We start from the raw sequence: 17848 nt of genomic DNA, 5'->3' as shown, positions 1-17848 counted from the left end.
AGGATTATTTCAAAGAGACAGAGAGGATCCAATTCTAAGAGCTCCAGTGACTAAAGGTGAAACAATCTAAGCAACCAAATAAAGTAGTATTGCGCTATAAGCCAAAGTATAAAATCTGAGTCCATACTTAGACAAGTAAGTGACTGAATAAATAAATCAAGGAAGCGGGAGGGAGAAAAGACACATCTCCTTCGCAGAAGAAATCCAAATAAGTTATGTACACCCTCAGACCTCAAGGAGGTAGAGCATAACTCCCCGTTCCTTAAGTGTTGGCTGAGCATGGTGGAATTCCTTCCAGAGAGTAGCTGAATGGAAAGAGGGAAGAAGAATAACTTTACAATGGAGAAACCTGGCAAACACCACTGTCAGCCAGGTGATCACGTTCAACGTCAACCGTGTGATAAGTCCATATGCCCTTCGTGTGTGATGACACTGGTGCTTGACTTCTGTGGTCTTCCTCTTGCAAACTCATAACCACAGACACATCCTTGTTGAAGGACATTCTACAAGATCCCTGACCAGTGGGTGTCAAAAACAAGGAATGCGTCTGAGAAACTGTCACAACAACCCAGAGGAGCCTAAGGACACATGACACCTGAATATTAGGTGGGATCTTGGGCAGGATCCTGGAACACAAAAAGAATGTTAGGTAAAAACTAAGGAAACATGAATGAAGTATAAGCTTTAGTTAATAAGAATGCATCAGTATTGGTTCATTAATTGTAACAAATACGCTATACTAATTTAAGATGTTAATAATAGGGGAAACCGGGTGTGAGGTGTATGGGACCTTTTTTTTTTAACTATCTTTGCCATTTCTCTGTAAATATAAAACTGTTCTAAAAAATAATATTTATTTAAAAAATAATCACATGGTAAGTAATCACAGTTGACAATTCCTGGGTGTTCTTAAAGCTGTGATGACTATATACTGTGGTGGAAAACAACTCAGGAACTAACAGACGGCTAGCCCTACTTGGTATTCCAATCAGCGTCACTTCCGGGACTGATTAACAACGTACCTTTGTCTCCTAGGTGATTGTTTGGTTATATTTCCACAGAGATACTCAGTTATACTCTAAAAGCTCCTCTGAGAAAACAGGAAGAACAAATGGACATAAATAGCAGCAGGATGGCCTGACTTAGAGTTTTGGTGTGCTGTGAAGTCAAGCTACGTGATATTCCTTGATAGTTATCTTTTAAAGGGTGAGTTGACCATAGATCACTTGTGTAGCCTGGTTTTAGCCCATCTGGGAGTAAATCAGGCAAGAAAATGAATTACTGCAGTTTCCACGAGGTCCTAAGAGTTTTCATAACTTTAGAAAATTTCCATAAACTACAAGTTGGCCTAAGTGGTACCAACCACTTAGAAATTGTTCTTCAAATTGTTTACAGTCTCTGCCATTCTCTCCATCGGCACATGATTTATTAATTTTGTGTCAGAGATTTGAGTTCAGGCTGCATAAATCATGAATAAAGATTAGTTTAACAGTCACAGTGCCCCCTGGGACAATGTTTCAAGTGAAGAAAACTCAAAATTGTCACAATGTGAAAATAATACGACAGCTGTATCAATATTTGCAAATTGAAGTGATATTCAATACCCTTTCAGAGGCAGAGTATAAATCTTATTTCTGCTCATTTTATGCAAACTCTAAAACTTTCCTTTTTAATTTTGTATTAATATTTTTCCCTTGTGAAAATGTTTTGAAAAACAAGTCTAAGATCATCCTGACCTGCCTCCAGCTATTAAGCAACATTAGACACTGACCTCTTGCTACTGCTTTGATGACTTAAATACTTCAGAAAAACAATATATTGCTAGGCCCCCGAGCCACTTACGGTAATGATATTTTGCCATTTTTCACACATTAAAAAAAGAAAGAACTATCTGGTAGCATGGCAGATACCATGGTTTTAATATTCAAAATTTATCACCTTGTTTCCACTGGCTTATTCCATCTGACTCTTTAACCTTTATGAAACTCTAATTGTCCATATACTTAAACATGTAACTGTGATTTGGAAAAAAAAAAGACCAGATATTAAATACTCTGGTTAGAAGCTAAGTACTCCCCAGAATGTATTAAAGGTGGCTAGTTTTAAGGAAAAATGGCTCATTATTCAGGTAACTCAATTTCCTATTACCTATATTATTCTCAGGTAGCTGATGGTGTGGTTAGTACAGACAATAAGATCATGTGTTAGAGGCTATTCCGGCTAGGACTTCATGCATTTAATGGCATCTCTGGTTATAAACATTTATTCTAAATGTCTGAATCGTGGGTGTGCCAGATGAAGAAAAGAGAGAAATACAGTAGGTACAAGGGAGCAAACCAATCTGTTACCCTCAATTCTCTCTCCACTTCAGTAATGATATTTTGTTGGAAAGCTTTCAACACGTTCTCTGGGTCAGAAATGAGGAACATTGATCTACAGGCAGGCTTGGCATGCAGGTTATCAAAATAACATTTTAGAGAATCATTAAAAGGCTGAATTCAATATGTTAAATCCCTAATCAGAGATGCCAAAACTCAGAGTCAGACATCTGTCTTGGACAAGTGACCACCACAAGGCTGATGAGAGATGGTTCATGGAAAGGTCAGGAAAAAAATGCCAACAGTTACACTTACTATTATAAAAGTGCATTACTTTTTGTGGTAAGCAATACAGTTTATTCCCTTTTTGTCCTATGCTGTCCCCTATTCATTTGAATAACTATGGTATGGAATTAATTTCATTAGCTAGTATTGGGGAATGAACCAAAAACCTGATTAAAATTCAAATTATGATCCCATCATGATGTAGTGTCCTCTGGTATTCTGTGACCCTAATAAGAAATTATGCCTCATCAAACATACATAATTTGGCTTGAAGTGACAGTAGTGGGAAACCAAATTTATCGTCACAATAAAGTTGTCTGTGCTGAATATTTTCATTTCCTAGTGCAACATGCATAGAGTAACCCTAGGTCCCCAGGTAATCATCTCGTCATTTGGGCTCACTCTGGGTGGAGCTTGTTTATATCCTATAATCACATCATTAGCAGTCACGGCTAAATATAAACACGAGGACGGACGGATGTGAATGATTGTTTCACAACTCCAGTGATATCACTACACAATTATATTGACAGGCTCGATAGTGACAGCATGAAGCTACCATGGTTACTCTTCCATGAGGTAAACAAACAGGCATCCGAACACGGAACATGCATACCCTGTGTAGTTCTTTGTCCTATGGGGCAGAGTGGGTGGCAGCATCACCTGAAGAAACCAGGACCGGTTTATGCCATGAGCACGGCAGTTTTGCTGCATGTGTAAGAACTGAGGGAAGGGAGTTCTGGACAAACTGCCAACATCTTAAGAACTCGTGTTCCCAGGAGGCACACAATGTGCGTCTGCCGGTGGGTTCTGAAATTCAATTAACTGTCCCGGTGGCTTAGTCATTTCACTTCCGTGGACCTTACTTCTTCATGTGGAAAATGAGAGCGTCAAGGTCATATAACAAGGACCCTACAAATGTATGCGTGTTTGTGCATGTGTATTAACTACGTGCTTTCAGGAACAGCAACAATAGTAGAACTAAGTATGAACTTGTGATTCCATCATTTATTACCAAATCCATTTTGTTATTTTACTATTTGTTTAAAGATTTTATTTATTTATTTTGAGAGAGAGAGAACATGAGCGGGAGGGGTGGCAGAGGGAGAAGCAGACTCCCCGCTGAGCAGGGAGCCTGATGCGGGGCTCAATCCCAGAACTTTGGGATCCTGACTGCAGCCGAAAGCAGCTGCTTAACTGACTGAGCCACCCAGGTGCCCCATTTTGTTATTATTTTTTAATAACAAAAGATTTCCTTTCTGTCCATGTGACTATGGGCAAGTTAGTGTTCTCTAAGGTTTAATTTTCTTCTATATAAGTTAAGATAATAATAGCACCTATCATTGTTTATTGACTCTTGTGAGAATTGCCCAGGTAGCGAAGGCAATGTTTAGCCCGGTGCATGGCACAGAGTAGGGACCTGACGCACTTTTCACCTGTTTTCTAGCCCTTTCTGTTTATTAAACAAGCGAGCAAAGACTGACTACAGGTATGACTGTCCATGTAGAAGGGAAAGTGTTTTTATGAACTGTTACAATTTTTTTTGTGAAATAGTTATTTAGAGAAAAAATATCTGAATTTTGGAAATACGTTTTTTTAAACACAAATAAGGAGGCCTAAAAAAAATGCAATTCTCTTTTAAAAGATAAACTAGGGTAATAAACACATTGACCTTGGTATTTTTGTAGGACAAACCTAGACAGTATCAGTAGTAATACCTATATAAGCCAAAATAGAGGTTTGACCAATCTGAGGTAACTTGTCCAAGTTATCAAGGAGGCACACAGTCCTTAGGATGTTACTGCTAACTATTGGGCAAAAAAAGGGAAATGCCACCTTAAAAAAGAAAATTAAAAAACCAACCAAGTACCTGCATTTTCTGCTTGAGTAAATGGCCATAAAAGATGTTTGCTACAGAGATTTACTTATTCGTTTGAACTAACAAGAGATAAATTTGATCTAAGACACTAAACATTTTTAGAACAAGAAACTGACAAATTTAAACTTAGTTTTTAAATTGGTAAATCTTGCAAGAAAAAAATCTAGTGAGTTTTTTAGCAGTGGAAGAAGAGCAAGTAGAGAATCCTGATTCTTCCTCAACTTTCCTTTCTGTCAGGAAGACCAAAGAAAAATACAGTAGGATGTCAAAATGTCAAGGATACTGGTTTCAAACTCTTGAAGCTCATCAAAATAATTCACCAAAATTTTCTGTCATTCTCTCTTCTCCATGGAACAGAGAACATGCCTCAGGGTAGGATCAGAGCCTAATGCACCTCTCTAAAGAGCACTCCTAATTTGGGCCCTATTTTCAATATTTAATGCAGAATTGGACTCTTTCACCCCTCCCCCCATTCTAGCTGAGGGGACTCACTGAGTGGGCTAGCTGTTTGCTTGGGCTAAGTGGCCAGAGATGACAAGCCCATCCTTCAGTTGATACTTTATAGGGTATTTGCCAGAAGGATCTGGAACTAGGGTTAGCATGACCTCACCCAGATACTGCCAGACAGTAACCTCTGCCCTCCTCCCAGCTTCCCCTTTGCTATGCCTCATGCGTTGTTGGCCTGAGGGTGGAACTAACACCATAGGGCAAAGGGCATAACACACACAGAGGGGAGGGTAACAAGAATTGCCTCAATGCAGTGTTTGAGTCAGTAGTCTGATGTCATAATGCTGGTTAACCTGAGTTTCCCTCGTTGCTCTCTTTGCTATCTACACCTAAACACAATCCGTTTCTTAATTAACTTACTTACCGGTATGATTTATTCACCTCCTGACAGACTGCAGTTTCTCCAGATTTAGGAGCTAGGGAAGATGCAATGCTAGCTATTCCATAAAGGCCCTAAGTGCAGGTGCAAAGAGAAACATTTACCAAATGGTCTTTAAATTGAAATCCTGAGACCGGAGGGTTTCTCTTCCTTATGGTCCATGTGTTTGGAAAATTAAACTTAAAAAATGATTTTCTGGGATTTTAAGATGTGCATCTAGTGCGCTTTCTCCTATTGTCCCATTATGGTTGTTTGAGGCTGGGGTCCAGAGACAGATGCTTCTTAATCTGTCAGCCCATAGGTCTGATACGTCTCCTGAACATGTGGGAGGCTAAGGTCAAGTTCTGAAAGGAAGAAGGATGTTTCCATGTGAGGTTAGTAGAAGCAGCCAAGGCAGAGGGCAGCATGGTGAGCCAGTTTTGAGTCCAGGCTTCTGAGCAGGTGAGCCAGACTAGAACCTGGTGAGAGAAGGTTCACACACTGCTCCTCCTAACCAGCCCCAGCAGGAACAGAGGATGGGGAGGAATGACCTTGTTGGGAGCAGAGGATGGTGCTGATTGGCAGCTAATGGAATGCGAGTCTCCCTGACTTCCAAAGGGAGAGAGGGAGCATGCTCCTGGTCAAAGCAAGGAGAGGGGATTTACATTCTAGAACTAACCCTGTGTTTCCTATGATGACTTTTTTCTTCAATCACATTGGAACACATCTTTTTTAAAGCTTCCATTTGTTGAGCAATAAATATGGGCTAGGAACATTGCCAAAGGTTTTACCTACATGAGATCATTGTCCTCAGAACAATTCTATGAGATACGTGTCTTTAGGACCCTACCCCCAAGACTGCAGATGAGGGAACCAAAGCTCCATATGGTAAAGAACAGGCCCATGGAAAGAATTCCCAATTTTCATACTGGTCTGACTACCTCTTTAACTCGAGCTTTTTTTTTTTTTTAAGATTTTATTTATTATTTATTTGAGAGAGAGACAGAGATAGTGAGAGCCCAAGCAGGAGGAGAGGGAGAAGCAGACTCCCCACCTAGCAGGGAGCCCGACGCGGGGCTCGATCCCAGGACTCCGGGATCATGACCTGAGCTGAAGGCAGATGCTTTAACCGATGGAGCCACCCAGGCACCCCTAACTCGAGCTCTTTAAATGCTAAACTGTACTGCTGTTCTTTCGTGAACCGAGGCACTGATTTCCACAGAAAATCGGCTTTCAAAAGGATAAACAATAAAAACTGCCAAGATGTTGAATGGTCAAGGATTCATTCATAGTCATTGCCCACTTATTAGAAAGGAACATAAATAAATGCTGTTTTGGAAACAGTTTTTAGCTATCACTGCCAAGAAAAATATTTTTTTGCTTGAAACTTTAGTTTTATTAACAGCATATTAATATATAGTATGCTGATAATTATATAGATAATTAATTAACAGTATATCAGTACTAATGCTGGTTGAAACCTACAAAGTGTTTGGAGTCATATAGATTCAAGTTTCCATAAATATGAGGTGAAACTCCTACAACAGTAGAAAAACAGTGAGCCAAGGAGAGATGGAAATCACTGAGTGAAAATTTTCTCTCTACCGGTGTGTGGGTCCAGGTTCTGGGCTTTTCCTGGCACTGTCCTGCATTGCTAGTCGAAGTATAAGATGGTGAAACTACTGGAGAAGAGAGTTTGGCAGTTTCTCATTATGTTAAACATGTATTTAACACATGGCCCAGCATAGGACCTATGGAAACACAGGTCCATACAAAGACTTGGGCATCTTCATTCCCAATAGTCCCCCACAGAAAACAACAGGTGAATGAATGGGTATATACATTTTGGTGTATTCACAGAAGGAATACTCCTCGCAACAACATGGAATGAACTACTAATCACACACACCGGCGCCATACGTGGACCTCATAATTGTGTTGAAAGGAGCTGGACACAAGGATGTACACAGTAGGAGTCTGTCTGAAATTCTAGAGGCACAATTAATCAATAGTGCCAGAAATCATATCACTGGTTGCCTGGGGCAAGGTGGGTATACAGATGGGAGAGTGACCGCTAAGGGGCACATGATTCCAAGGAGATGGAAATGTTCTGTGTATTGATTCGAATGGCGATTCCACGGGTGTGTGTACACATTTGTCAAAGGCATCCAAATTACATGCTTAAAATATTTTATTATATATAAATTATACCTCAATGAAGTTGATTTAAAAAAAAATAAAATGACTACTGGCTTAGAAATGAGTAGGCATTAGAAAAACAAAAATTCCTCCATCTCGGTTTCTCTCCCCTCAGATGTTTTCTGTGTCTCATGCTCATTTCAGGAAGTTTATATCCTGTTATTTTTCCTTAGTTGCAAGATTGATTTTTGTTTGTGAAAGCCAACTGGAAAAAAAAATTAGAAGACTTTAAAATAAAGCTATTAAGGATTTTTTAAACAACCTTACCTGGATAATCAGATTTCCTCGATTGTTGAGGTTTTACTACTTGGAGCTTTCTTAAAATGCTATTTCCTAAAATGAGTATTTACCTCCACATGCCTTAAATAACGTCTACTGAGCACAATTTAATCCTCTCTGAATGCCTCCAGGTCATCACTATGAATATCAAAAGTTGTAATATAGCAATGATTTTGGTTTGTTATGGCACCTATGACTATTTACTTCTATGCTAAGTGGCCTCAGAACACTGAGCTTTTTATGCCCTTGTGTTTGCATCTTATTCTTTACTGTGTCTTGTTGGGCTGTCAGCAAATATATATATATATATGTATGTATTTTTTTTCCTAGAGTCTATTTGTCTCCCCATAGAAAATGCCTTCCTCTCTTCCAACCTTCTAAGATAACCAGACTAATAACTATATAGAGAGCAGTGGTCCCAAACTATTGATTTTCCAACCAGCACTTGATTGGTTTCAAGTAAATTACCTGGAAACTTGTCAAAACTACAGATGCCCAGGCCCCATCCTTCGTGGTGCTAGTATGTAATTCAGTATATATCATACATTCTTTTTTTGTTATGGAAATATGTTTGTATATATTTAAACTGGCACTGGAAAACTATGGCCCCACAGGCTAAATCCACTTTGCTGCATGTTTTTTAAGAAGTGAAACAGAATTTACATACCATACAATATACCCTTTCAAGTGTGCAATTGAGTGGTTTTAGTATTTCACGAAGTTGTGCGGCCATCACGCTTTCCCCAGCCCCTGACAACCACTAACCCACTAATCCACTTTCTGTGTCTATGGCTTTGTGTATTCTGGACATTTCATATAAACGGAATCACACAATATGTGGCTTTTTGTGTCTGGCTTCTTTCACTTAACATTACCAAGCTTCATCCACGTTACGGCATATATCAATACTTCCTTCCTTTTTATGGGTGAGTAATATCCCATTGTATAAATAGGCCACATTTTGTTGATGCATTCATTAGTTGATGGGCACTTGAGTTGTTTTCCACCTTTTGGCTTTAAGGAGCAAGCCTGCTGTGAGCATTCATGTACAAGTTTTTATGTCTTCCATTCTCTTGGGTATATGGTAACTCCATTTTTAAGTTTTTGAGGTACTGCCAGACTGTTTTCCAAAGTGACTGTACCATTTTACATTCCTACCAGTCATGTGTGAGGGTTCCAATTTCTCCATATCCTTGTCAACACTTGCTGTTTTCCATCTTTGAGATTCTAGCTATCCTGGTGTGATGTGGCGTCTCATTGTGCTCTTGATTTGCATTTCTCTAATGACACATTCCATGTTGAGCATCTTTTTGTGTGCTTATCGGCCATCTGTACATCTTCTTTGGAGAAATATCTGTCCAAATATTTCATGTATTTTAAAATCTGGTTATTTGGGGGTTTTTTATCGTTGAGTTGAAGGTTATTAAAAAGTATGTTCTAGATGCTAGGCTCTCTTCAGATAAATGATTTGCAAATATTTTCTACCATTCAGTGGAGTGTCTCTTCACGTTCTATCTTGATAGTGTCCTTTGAAGCACCAAGGTTTTAATTTTTAATTATCTATTTTTTGTTTGATTGTCTGTACTTTAGGTGTCATATCTAAGAAACGGTTGCCTAACCCAAGATTGTGAAGATTTATACCTAAGTTTTCTTCTAAGAGCTTTATAGTTTTAGCTTTTACATTTAGGTGTTGCACATGTGAATTTTTAAAAAGCTTCTCATGTGATTCTGAGGCACAACTAGTTTTAGAGAGTAAGACTAAGTAGATTTTGGCATCCTCCAAAAATTTCTTTAAAAGGAATGAGCTTTGGTGTGCAGTTATTGTAACATATGTGTTGGATGATGAAAGGTCTTTTTATCTACTTTCTGGTTTTTTGCTGTATTACAGATGGCTGAGATGTTCAGAGAGCTGATTGAGGAAAAGTGTGTATTATTGTTTAGGTGTATGGTTACTTTTTAGTACCAACAAACTAAAAGTGTCCCAACAAGTTTAGGAGGAGCTCCTTACAAGTTCCAAGTTTAAAATACAAACTGTCACCTTAAGTCAGTTTCAGTGTATGGTGCCCCACAGTTCTGATCCACGTATTGGGAAATGTTGCAGAGAAAAGAAAGCCAAAATCAGCAGCTGGGACCTAGCTTCCAACCAAAGAAGGATAGCAGGATTGTCATGTTTCTTTCCTCTGCAGAAAGAAAACTGTGTAGATAGAACCACAATCCATCAATTGCCAGTTGACAGCTTGTTCCAGAGACCCTGAGGCCAGTGGTTCTCAAACTTGAGTGAACATCAGAATCATGAGAAGAGCTCGTAAAAACCCAGATTCCTGGGCCCTACTCCCAGAAATGCTGCTGCAGTAAGCTGGGGTAGGGCCCTGAATTTGCCTTTCTAATATGCTACCAGATTATGTTAATGATACTGGCCCTGAGACCACACTTCGAGGATAAATGGGCTGCCCATCCTGCCCTGTTGCTTCCTGAACATTGATCAAGCAAGCATTAAGCCATAAGACTCATCTGGGGCTTCTCCTTGGTCATGAACATGCTAATAGCACACTAAGGAAGTTAGGAAGCCATGAGTATAGTTTCCAAATTTGGTTTAAAATCTTAATCACTGACAGCCTGATTTCAGGTTCCAGGAGTGCGGTCATTTTTCCAAATGCCATTTGGTCACTTAAAAAAGTGTCTTGATTTCCATAAAAGTAGCAGGGGTTATCTAAGTTACATTGTTTTTCTTAAATTTTTTGATACTTGATCTTATTCGATGCATGTGGACACACTGGCCACAGTTAGGAATGCTATACCGAAACATCCACTGTGTTTGTGATAATGGATTTGACCTGTGGCCAAATGGTACCCTTGAGAGATGTGGCTGTGACGTTGACAGATTGGGTCTAAGTTAAATTCTGATGAGCTGCTAATGAAATTTTATCAGTCCCAGGATGTCTGCCAGCTGAATTGGGCAAAGGAGTGACTTTTCCAAATGGCCTGAGCAATCCACATTTATTCTGTCACCTCTATTTCCAATGTTCTCAAAGGTAAGCTAAAAACTTCATTTTCGTAGTTCCTGCCATTTTCAGGACCGTAAGTTGAAACCTGAGAACCAAATGTTAAGCTGCATTCCTGCCTCTTACAAATCGGCGAGAACAGAGCTGAGCAAACAGAAGGGAGTTGACAATTTTGCTGATGGCACAGAGACAGAAAGAGACCTCAGCTTGTTTGGCTATTGAGTAGAGAAGATAAGTAGGAAATGTTTCTGTGGATAAATTGCAGAGATCCAGCAACAGAGAGAAATCTGACAGACTGGCCACAAGAATACATTTTGCATTTAGGTCCTTAAAACAGTACTGGAAGTCAGCTAATTACTTTTTGAGAGAAGCGGAACATTTGCTTTAAGAAGAAGAAACAGAAGTTGTATGTCAAACCCTGCACACAGCATCCACGCTCAGCTCTGCTCTGCTGTCATCTGCACACTCCCCAGCCCTTGGTCTCCCAGACCCCCCACAGGAGGGATTTGGTATTCAGCCCTTACCATGCTCCAAGAAGGAAGGAAACGTTTTCTTTTAAATAGACTGCAAACCAACCCCAAGATAAGCCAGTTGTCCTAGCACCCATATGTCCACAAAAAGAAATGTGTGTGTAGTATTTTAATCCCAGGGAGTGATACTAGTCACTAGGCTTCTAAGGAGTTTGACTCTGTTATCCCTTCCTCCTCTTTTCTAGATTACAATGGCCATAACTGCATTTGCAAAGAAATCACCCTAACTAGCCAGCTACTTCATTAAATTATCACATGATTCCTATTTTATAGGGACAAAACACTTGATCTCCGTGAACCAGCAACTTAGAAACTTAGGAGGCAAATTAGAGCAATTACTAATAAATTATACATGTGGTAACTAACAATTTGTCTATCACCTAGAAATATGAGGAAAAAATGCCAGACTCCCTGGTCCTGCAATTCTGAGCTGCTCTTTCTATTTTTCCCTTTCCGAGACCAAAAGCTCTCATTACCCGCTCCTGTTCCACCATGACTGTTGCCACTTTCCAGAGCCCAACATTCAGAATCACAAAGTCAAGAATACAACGGCGGGATCGGCATTCCGTTTGGAACGGAGGGTGTGACTGCTTAAAATGAAAGGACAAAAAAACTAAACAAAAAAACAAACAAACAAACAAACCCAAACCAAGAAGTGAGTTTCACATCAGCTTTCCCTAAGTAAGTTCACAGAGGAAAGAATGGCAGGAGGTAGGGACAAAGTGCCTCCTCATTCATTATCACTATTCACGATCACTCCTCGGTGTCGTTTCTGGGAGAGGCAGTTTGATGACACTGGAGGAAGTTCTGTGTTATAAATCATCTGTAGTTCTGGGGGAGGAGGTTGCGATTAGGTCAATTAACAAGATGGGATCTTTCTCTTCTTTCCTGCTTGTCTCACCCAGCCCTCGGGTGTGCCGTTCAACATGAAAGGCGTTGATGTCATTCATTAATTGAGGGCCAGGTTCCCCCATCAGCATATTCCTCCCACCTGGTACAGTCTTACCATCATCCACTTACATCCCCCGCTGGTTTCATCTTCTGCGGCTGCCGTCAAAATGTAAGTGCGGGGAGACAGGCTTTTACAACTGTATGCTTGAATTTATTGGCCTCTCGTTTGAGTGAGGGGAAAAAAAAGTATCCAGATCTTAGGGAAAGGAGGTCCAGTGTCTAGGACAAGATGTAAAAAACAACACTGAAAAAAAATTTGTAAATTTAAGAAGATTTAGATACCAATCCCAAATACCCTCCAGCAATGGAGAAAATTTGTTTTCTGCTTGATTTATATACTGCATTTCCCCCCATACCCAGTGAAAATTAGATACTTCTTTTTTTTTTTAAGATTTATTTATTTATCCTAGAGAGAGAGAGAGAGAGGGAGTGTGAGTAGAAGGTGGGGTGGGGGAGAGAATCTTAAGCAGGCTCTATCCCACGACCCTGAGATCATGACCTGGGCTGAAATCAAGAGTCTGTCGCTTAACCAACTGAGGCACCCAGGTGTCCTTAGATACTTACTTCTTTACATCGCATGATACCGTGTCAGTTTTAAAATATATTCTCTTTTCATGTTGAATACAAATGATATATTTATAATCTCATATTTGCACTTTTTACTTGGCAATTTCAGTATTTTCTCCCCACACTCTTTAGTCATTTTTGCCATCAGCCTGGGTATAGGACCCCATTCCATGCCACCATGTCTCCCTGGAGAATCACATGGCCTGTAGCTCCCTTGAGATGTTAGGGAGAATCAAGAGTAATCATCCTGACTGTTTTCTACTCGTGCATTGAGCAGAGTTTAAAACAAGACCAACCTCCTGTGAATGCCAAACTCCTTTCTAAATAACCATGGATGCTGTTTCACAACCTGACCTGCATAGTTCTCCAGGCTGCCGGGGTGGGGGTGGGGGCGGCGGGTGGGTGGTGACTACCTGTGTCCACATGCTTGCATGCTAGGTCACACGGAGTGAGTAAACACATCTGCAGCAGCCTGTCATTGGTGGAGCGCTGAGTGAGTGCCAGCCCTGTGGAATTCCACTTCTCTGGGGCTCCTGCCGGGTGGAGCAAGTGTGAGGAAGTAAGGTTTCCACCTGCAGGGGATGCATGTGCACAGCTGGTGGCCCGGGGCGGGGCGGGGGGGGGTGTGTCATACTGCTCCTGATGCCCACGGCGTCTGAGCCTCTCACCTAGCTAGACACTAGAGTAGTCTAATCTGGGGACTGAAGGAGGTCTCATAATACTAAGCAAAACTATTTTTTAGGGTATGGGCCCAGAATGAAAGAAGATGGATGGGGAACCCTCCTCCCAAGAGGGTCTGATGAGTGGGGATGATGGTTTGGGCCCCTGGCCCCCACCTTCCTCTGTCAAGGCTACACCCAGTTAAGGGGGACAAAGTCCTGAAATTGCCCCCCAAGGAGGGAGAAGCCTCACCACTATGTTCTTCTGAATTTTGGTTTTTTAGCTAAGAGAGCATCTTGCTTTCCTCCATATTTTGGCTTTGTTATTCTCTGGATAATCAGAGGGGGAGGGTAAAATAAGTAACCTTTTTATAATACTCTTGCTCTTATATTTTGTTCAAAACTCCCTGTTACCAAGGAAATGGTTAAGAGCCTTAATTGAGGGTTTTCACATCAAAATCATTATGTTGATCAAAGGTGGCACCTTTCTAGCAGTGTTCATCTCATGAACTCATTTAAAAAGAGATTTGAGGGAGTCCTGACCAAGATTTCAGATCACCACATTAAATGTATGGATACATTTGGACAATAAGAAAAAGGGTCTTTTTTGGTAACCTGCGGTCCATTTATTAATTTTTACATATTCAGTCACAATCTGAGCACTTTATTCCAGTAAATTCATTTTTATCTATGACTTAAAAGTCTTAATGAAAAGTTAAGTTCATGTGATCCCTGAAGTCACTGGCTAACAGAATCCTTCTTAAATCTGTTTCAAAGTAGAATACAGTAGTCCAACCATGAACTTTACTACCACATCATGTTTTCCCATACGTAAGTTCAAATTCTGTTTCCACTGGTATAATATTCTGGTGAAATTATACCAGAACCTAAAGCTGGGATCCTATTTCCTCCTCAGCCACATTGGCCAACACAGTAAGCCCGACATGCTGGGAAGCTCCTATTGCTAGCCTGGAGCGACGCGGAACGTGGGGATGAGGAGGCCATTCTCCCGGGTATAGCAAAAGCAGAATCTGTTAGCTGACCGATGGGAAGGGCAGAAGGCTGGTAAATCGTGAGTCAGGATCTGTGTGGGTGAAGTTAAAACCCAGAACAGCTGTACTGGCTAAAACTCATGGTTCGAAAGTCAACGTTCATGTGGATGCACTTGAAAGGAATCAAGGGAATGTAAAGACCGTTGAGTCAGATCAGTCTTCTCTAACTGCCAAATGTAACTCATTTTCTCCCCATGCCCTATCACATCCCCGGTAGGCATTTCCCAGTGCTTATTTTGGTTCCTTTTACTCCCTTTGGAGTTATCTGCTGTCCTTACGTCCCTTTCTCCCTCCAGTGGCCCCCCAGGGTTAGGATCGAACAAAGTTCCTTCAATCAGGGGTCCACTGTTTTGTTTTTTTTCTTCTTCCCCTTGGATAACTTTCTCCTACTTTCTTCTCTTTTGTCATCCAGGCAATGACAAAGGAAATACTACCCCGCTATCTTCATGGGGCTGAGACACATGTTCGTAACTCTTTTTTCTTTCTGCTCATGATACGTTCTTGAGAAGTCCTCTCCAGGACCTGTCTGGTGGTCCATACGCAATATGCGGTAGCTTGTGGGTAACATTATCCACAGCTCAGTGGGGTCTGGGGACAAAATCTTATGCGACTCAATCCATTTTGTTTTATATTTTGCCAGCCTTGACCCTTGGCTACCCACTGCTTTCTACCCACTCTAGTTTGCCCTGCTTTCAAATCCACGTCCAAGTCCAGCTGTCCCTTAACTCCTCTGCTATTTGCTATCCAGATCCACTGCCTTTGCTTTGGGTCAGAGCTTCCTTATAGAGCCATCGGAACCTCTGTTTGGGATTCAGCCCCTTGGTGATTTCTGCGAGGCTGGCCGTTTCCACAGGTGGCCCCTGGCTCCTCGCTCCCTCAGGGGATCCTTGCCCCCCAGCCCTGGGCAGCATAGAGAACACATCTATCCAGCCCTCTGCCTGCTTACCCAGTAGGCAGCCCACGCGTCCTGCTTGGGTATATGCCTGCAGGAGCGCTTTCCTGACTGGGCTTACACACACTGGCCCAGACTGACTTCTGGTCTCATCCTTCAAGGCAACTTCCAGAAGCTTTTAAGAGAAAGGCAGGTCTGTGTGTTCGAGTGCCGACGCCTGCCGTAAACACCCTGTTTGTTATCTGGCCACATTGGGAGGCAGGGGGTTGGTTTATCAGCCTTGGCCAGGCTGCCACCCCACCCGACATAAACGGCACATGCACTTCTAACAGCCGGGCTCTGCTTTGGGTCTGAGAAAAATGGGCAGGGCGCCTGGGTGGCTCAGTCGTTAAGCATCTGCCTTCAGCTCAGGTCATGGTCCCAGGGTCCTGGGATCGAGTCCCACATCGGGGAGCCTGTTCAGCGGGAAGCCTGCTTCTCCCTCTCCCACTCCCCCTGCTTGTGTTCCTGCTCTCGCTACCTCTCTCTCTTTGTCAAATAAATAAATAAAATCTTTAAAAAAAAAAAAAAAGAAAAATGGGCAGATACAGGGGGGCTGTGGGGGTCACAGGAAGTCCCCTTGCTGAGGACACTGTCTCAGTGTACAGTATTTTTTATGAGGCTGGCAAGCCATGGCTTTGTTTTTGGTTGTGATTCTCTAACTGATCAGTTTCCTCTCTTTGCATTGGCTGCTGGAAAGCTTAGTGCCAAACCTAAGGGTCTCCTGGTTTGCATGAATTTGAATGGATTTTTTTCTGAATGAATTTGAATGAGTTTTTACAACACCCTTACTCACCAGTCCATTTTATGTCTTTATCTTTATTTTGCACTTTCCCTTCCCATCTGCCTCTAATTTATATCTCCCTGCCAGCCACCTTAAACCCTTACTGAATCAAGGTGGGACATGAATAAACAAACACATAAAATGAGGTAATCTTAGGGGAAAAAAATAGTCTCTTTTACATAGTCCGTTGGAAGACAAATTCCTGGACAGCAGTATCTACTAAACATTATCATGTACATATTCATGACACAGAAATACCAGTTCCCGTAATTTATACTACTGATACACAAGTGTGCAATATTTGCTTGATTGTAGCATTGTTTGGAATAGGAAAAAAAAGCAAAGGAAATGTCCAGGAATGGCTAAATGCATCATGCTGCATGTATACAGTGGCATACTATGCAGCTGTCCAAAAATGAGAGATGAATTTCCATGTTCTAATATCAAGGATGCCTTCAAGGTAGTAAGTGAAGAATAAAGCTGGTATGGTACGGGTGGGGAAGGAGAGGAAGATACATTTGTTATTTAACTTCCTTCAATCCCACCACAAATAGCATGAATACTAAAGAGAGCTTGTTGCTTGTTGAATATGGTATAAACAAAAATGTCATCCTTAGCGCGGAGGCTTTCTCATAATTCACCCAGTATTAAATAACAGGAATGAGGAAGCAGAATTGCAGAAGCTTAGGGAGCTCCATTCTCTGATTTAGCATAGGCTACAGAGTGGGTAAAGAACTATAGAGGAAAGATGAGGGTCTGGCCTTTGAAAGAGAAAAGCTTTGGCAGGTGAGGGTTGTCTGATGGGCATTTTGATGTGAAATGCAGTAAATTTTCACACTATCTCCCAGACCCTCAGTAAAACCTACCTGTTTCCCAATACTTTTGCAATTGGATTTGTTTTAGAGGGAACGTGATAAAATGTTGCATCCAACCTAAAGGTCGGAAAGGGCCGGGGCAAAGGTGGCCCTGAGTGACCGACTCCATCTGGGTCACCAACAGATAATCAGGTCCCATGTGCAGTCAGTTCTGTGCATACTGGGAACTGCAGCTTGAAGACGAGGAAAAGACCAGAATATGGACAAAAGTGCATACCCCAAATCAACTATGCAAAAGCAGTGGTCTGCTTTAGTAAATACCGAGATTAGCCTTCATACCCAAGATGACATATATTTAGAAAAAAAGGTTAGGGGCATCTGGGTGGCTCAGTCGGTTAAGCATCTGCCTTCAGCTCAGGTCATGATCCTGGAGTCCTGGGATTGAGCCCCAAGTCGGGCTCCCTGCTCAGCCGGGAGTCTGTCTCTCCCTCTGCCCACTTGTGCTCTCTCTCCCTCTCAAATAAGTAAATAAAATCTTTAGAAAAGAAAAAAAAAAAGGTTAAAGGATCACAGGAGAGAAGCTAATCCCAGAACTTAACATGTGCCGCAATCATACACAACAGACACGCAAAATGCTGGTTCTGACTATATTAGTTGTAATAGGAATAGCTTCTTCATCTGAAAAAAGAGAGTGATGTTGTGTTCCTTAAAAATTCCTCTTCCTGCCTGCTT

The 17848-nt window shown here is 41.4% G+C and overlaps 1 protein-coding gene and 1 long non-coding RNA gene across 2 annotated transcripts in view; one reads left to right on the top strand and one right to left on the bottom strand.

Annotated features, from left to right (window-relative positions):
* Positions 1-401, top strand: part of LOC118521659 (uncharacterized) — a 94299-nt gene extending 93898 nt beyond the window's left edge. The window contains exon 6 of the long non-coding RNA XR_013445851.1: positions 299-401. This is a non-coding gene — a long non-coding RNA (uncharacterized LOC118521659). The remainder of the gene's footprint in view (positions 1-298) is intronic.
* The window catches only part of MARCHF3 (membrane associated ring-CH-type finger 3), a 129626-nt gene that overhangs the window by 70766 nt on the left and 41012 nt on the right, over positions 1-17848 (bottom strand). The window lies entirely within an intron of this gene.

Source organism: Halichoerus grypus, chromosome 2, assembly GCF_964656455.1.
Source record: "Halichoerus grypus chromosome 2, mHalGry1.hap1.1, whole genome shotgun sequence".
Classification (NCBI taxonomy): Eukaryota; Metazoa; Chordata; class Mammalia; order Carnivora; family Phocidae; genus Halichoerus; species Halichoerus grypus.
Note: the sequence above shows the minus strand (reverse complement) of the source record. Positions and strands in the feature narration are given on the sequence as shown.